Raw genomic sequence first — 4809 nt, forward strand, 5'->3', positions numbered from 1 at the left:
ACCCTTTGTTGGAATGCTTTACACTTTCCACAGAACAGAAACTAAAATAACCTGTTATACAATTAGTCACAAATACAGTCCTCAAGTTTTTTGCCCATACACATGAGTATTGTCTAAAACATGTCTTCTTTGTAGCAGCTAGGCCCCGCCACCACTGTGCTTGGCTGAGTTCACAAATCTGTTGTAACCTGTAGCTTCCCTGTCACTTCTCTGGCTCTCCTCTCCTCCCAAGCTTTGTTTCCTGGGAATAATTAAAACCTTCTGCCACTGCCATAGCTACTACTGCTACTGGAACCACCATAGCCACCTTGGTTTCATGGTTTGGCAAAGTATTGGCCGCCACCACCATAAGGGCCAGAGCTTCTGCCTCCAAAATTTCCTCCCTTCATAGGTCCAAAATTTGATGATTGATTGTTGTAATTACCAAAATCATTGTAACTTCCACCACCTCCAAAATTGCTTCCATCATTACCAAATCCATTGTAGCCATCCCCACTGCCACCATATCCACCACCACCACGGCTGCCACCAAAGCCACCACGACCACTGAAGTTTCCTCCATAGCCAAAGTTGTCATTTCCACCAAAACCACCTCCATGACCCCCACCAAAGTTTCCAGAACCACTTCGACCTCTTTGGCCGGAAGAAGCACTAGCAATCTCTTGCTTTGACAGGGCTTTCCTTACTTCACAGTTGTGGCCATTCACAGTATGGTATTTCTGAATGACAATCTTATCCACAGAATCATGGTCATCCACGTAACAAAAGCAAAACCCGTCTTCTTGCCACTGCCTCGGTCAGTCATGATTTCAATCACTTCAGTTTTCCCATACTGTTCAACATAGTCCCTTAAGTGATGTTCTTCAGTATCTTCTTTAATGCCACCCACAAAGATCTTTTTCACAGTTAAGTAGGCACCAGGTCTTTGAGAATCTTCTCTGGAAACAGCTCTCTTTGGTTCCACGACTCTTCCATCCACCTTGTGTGGCCTTGCATTCACTGCTGCATCCACCTCCTCCACGGTGGCGTATGTGACAAACCCGAAGCCCCTGGAGCGCTTGGTGTTTGGATCTCTCATTACCACGCACTCTGTGAGCGTTCTCCATTGCTCAGAATGGCTCCTCAGACTCTCATCAGTCGTTTCAAAGCTCAACTCTCCAATGAAGAGCTTCCGCAGCTGTTCGGGCTCTTGAGGAGACTCTGACTTAGACATGACAGCAGTGGGAAGAGATACTTTAACGATGCTTCCTCGGCAGCATCCATGGGCAGAAAGCGAAACTTTTTCTTCTTTTTTTTTTTTTAAGTGAAAGTAGATGTTTATTATAGAAGTTTTTTCTTTTTTTTTTTTTTTGAGACAGAGTCTCACTTTGTCGCCAACAGTAGAGTGCTGTTTCATCACAGCTCACAGCAACCTCCAGCTCTTGGGCTTAGGCAATTCTCTTGCCTCAACCTCCCAAGTACCTGGGACTGCAGGCACCTGCCACAACACCTGGCTATTTTTTGTTGCAGTTTGGCCAGGGCCGGGTTTGAACCCACCACCCTCGGTATATATGAGGCCAGTGCCCTACTCACTGAGCCACAGGCACCACGCCTACAGAATTTCTTTTATATTAATTAAATACTTTAAACAAAAAAACATAGTACCATGAACTGATAGTGACCTGGTAGTATGCAAATACTTTAGGTTGGAGACAGGTGTTTGCTCTTGATGAATTTACATATAATAAATTCATACAATATTTGATTACAAAATGTATGTCTGAATTGGCTTGTCGTGATGAATAGTTTAAAGTAAAACATAAACATAAGGGCAATTTAAACTTGGGTATTACATCAATTCAATTTATATCAGTCAATTCAAGGTTAGTGACTAGAGACCTACATTATATTTAAAAAACCTGAACTTGAAAATTCTTTAGGCTCCACCCCTGTACCTAAAGGAGCTAAGGCACCAGCCACTTGTGCCAGAGCTAGCGAGTTCGAATCCAACCCGGGCCCGCCAAACAACAATGACAACTACAACCAAAAAATAGCCGGGTGTTGTGGCTGGCAACTGTAATCCCAGCTACTTGGGAGGCTGAGACAAGAGAATCGCTTAAGCCCAAGAGTTGGAGATTGCTGTGAGCTGTGACGCCATGGCACTTTACCCAGGCCAACAGCTTGAGACTCTGTCTCAAAAAAAAAGAAAGAAAGAAAAAAAAAAGGAAAATCTTAATATAAAATAAAATAGAAAATTCTTTAGAAACCAACCCTGTACCAATGTACATTTGAAAATGATGGGCTAAAAATCCACTCCAAATCCACTCTCATTAAGCAAAGGATGTATAATATCCATCAGACATCTATTTCAAAAACAGCATATTTCCAAAATTATATATCTCTTTACAAACAGACATTACAGTATTAATAACAAGAGATATCACCAGGATGAGTTCCAAAATATGCTGCTTTCACAAGGCATCCCTGAGCCATCTCTTCAGATATCCATTTTAATCTTGGAGCTTTAAGAACATCTCTTTGGTCTTCTTGGCTTTAATCAGTTTTATGCCTCCATTTTCACCTCCTTCCTAATTAGCACAGTTTATTTCCTCTTGGGAAACTTTTTCCCAATTGTCCCCACCAAGGTCTCCCACCTTCTGGCTTTTTTCTTCATCTGACACATTGACCTCCTCTGTTTCATCTTCAATTTCTTCTGCTTTCTTCTTAGCATTTATCTGAAGCAATCGTTTCTCAACCTCAGGATTAAATCCTCTGAATGACATTCTTCCATGGAGAAGGTCTTCCCATAGCAACAAACTCTGCTCTTCCATTATGAAACTCTCTTTCCTCCCTGGCAAATCCAAAAACCAGTGATTTTCTTTTCCTCCTCTTCTAGTTGTTTCTTGGTTTCTGAGTTCAGTCCCCTTTGCATGAACTTCATGAGCAGCAGGTTCTTGGACAACTTGATCTTCTCGCCACTGCGATGGGAAATTCGTGAAGGCTTTTTGATGTCACAGCCAAATGCTTTTGAGTGAGTTCTGGTGCAATGTGCAATATGGAAGCAGGAAGACCTGGAGGAAGAGGCTGTATACAGAAAGGAAAATAGGTAATCAGTCTGGGCAAGGTAGCTCCTGCCTGTAATCATGACACTTTGGGAGGCCAAGGTGGGTGGATTGCTTGAGCTGAGAAGTTCAAAAACAGCTTGAGCAAGAGCAAGACTAAAAATAGACTATCTGGGCATTATAGTGGGCACCTATAGTCCCAGCTAGTTGGGAGGCTGAGCCAAGAGGATCACTTGAGCCCATGAGTTTGAGCTTGCTGTGAGCTATGATGACACCAAGGCACTCTACCCAGGGAGCCAGAGTGAGACTCCGTCTCAAAAAAAAAAGAAAGTAGATAATCAAAATACAAAGTTACATGGTTACATAGTTATAATAATAAGTAGGGTGGAAATTCAACAGGCAGCAAGATCAGTGTGGCTTGAGACTACAAAGCTCTCTTGAATCTGTAATTATACTCTAAATTCACCCCTTACCTCTGAGTCACAGGAGCTGGTCTAATTCTCTCTACAAAGATGTGGCACCTGCCTGAAGGTTACAAAAATCACTCAGAGAATCAATCACTCCCTTCACCCCAGCTGATGCCAGGGTTCCCTAAAGTAGATACCATACTTTTTTTCTTTTTCTTTTTTTTTTTTGTTTTGCAGTTTTTGGCTGGGGCTGGGTTTGAACCCACCACCTCCGGCATATGGGGCCAGCGTCCTACTCTTTTGAGCCACAGGCACCATCTGATACCACACATTTTCCCATTAAAGCCACTAGAGTCTTTGTTTGGAAAACTACCTTCAATTTTGCCATCTACAGATTATCACCCTGATCGCTTCTCCCATCTTTCAGAGTTCTTATGTGTCACTTTTGGACAAACCAGTCATCTGGGGAAAACTATTTGGAAATCACCAAAGTTCTCAGCAGGTCCACGAGGGGACAAAGAGAGTCATTGGGCCTGGCGCCATTCTTTCTCCGACTCCAGTGCACGCGGGGAAATGGAACTGAGAGCGGAGAGGAGGCCCGATGGGACTCCAGGCTTAGTAGGTGGGCAGAGGAGAGGGAAGGGAGGTCCCCGAAGTGTGTCAGTTGTTCCCTAGCCCTCCTATCTAAGGAGGGAAAGGCCTCTGTCGCCCCCTGCGGCTACGCAGAGATGTTTCTGCTGGAGTCCAGCCTCAGCCTGACTCCACAGAGACACTGGATCACTACAGCTCAGGTAAAACTCACCTGGCCGCCAGGGGGCGGGTCTTATGTGTCAGTTGTCCAGTGGCTGCAGGCTGCAGGGGTGGGCACACATCCTGCCAGGAAGGGAGGCTCCCGCTGGGCCAGGGCAGTTCTCTAGAGAAGAAAGAAGGCCACAGTGAGCCACAGCTGCTGCAGATGGTGCACCGTTGGGCAAAGGGCACCCGGCCAAAGGACCAATAGCGTCCACTGCACTGCATATCCAGTTCGTTGCTGTCCCCTGCCAGCCCCTCTGCTCCTCTTTCCTGGGTAAGAACAGGGAACGTCTATCCTCTCCCAGATCCAGACTCCCAGAGGGCTTCACAGTGTCCGGGACAGTGTGTGCCTTTCTGATGAGCCCGGAGCCTGCCCTCCTGCAGCAGGGGTCTGCAGACGGCTCCACCTTCCCAGGCCCCAAGGGGATCTCTCTTGCCTCCTCTCCTGCTTCCTACCTGCCTACAGAGTACAAGGAAAACTGGGTCATGCTCTTCACGTTGCCTACTTCTTTTTCTCCAGAGGCCCAGGCTAAATTTCTGTTATTTGTGGCAAAAAGCCACCGTCCCAT

The 4809-nt window shown here is 45.5% G+C and overlaps 2 pseudogenes; both read right to left on the minus strand.

Annotated features, from left to right (window-relative positions):
* Positions 1–246: 246 nt before the first annotated feature.
* LOC128573821 (heterogeneous nuclear ribonucleoprotein A1-like) lies at positions 247–1213 on the minus strand (annotated as a pseudogene).
* A 1276-nt stretch (positions 1214–2489) lies between these two features.
* Positions 2490–4809, minus strand: LOC128573492 (M-phase phosphoprotein 6-like; annotated as a pseudogene).

The sequence above is a fragment of the Nycticebus coucang genome, chromosome 21 (genome assembly GCF_027406575.1).
Source record: "Nycticebus coucang isolate mNycCou1 chromosome 21, mNycCou1.pri, whole genome shotgun sequence".
NCBI lineage: Eukaryota > Metazoa > Chordata > Mammalia > Primates > Lorisidae > Nycticebus > Nycticebus coucang.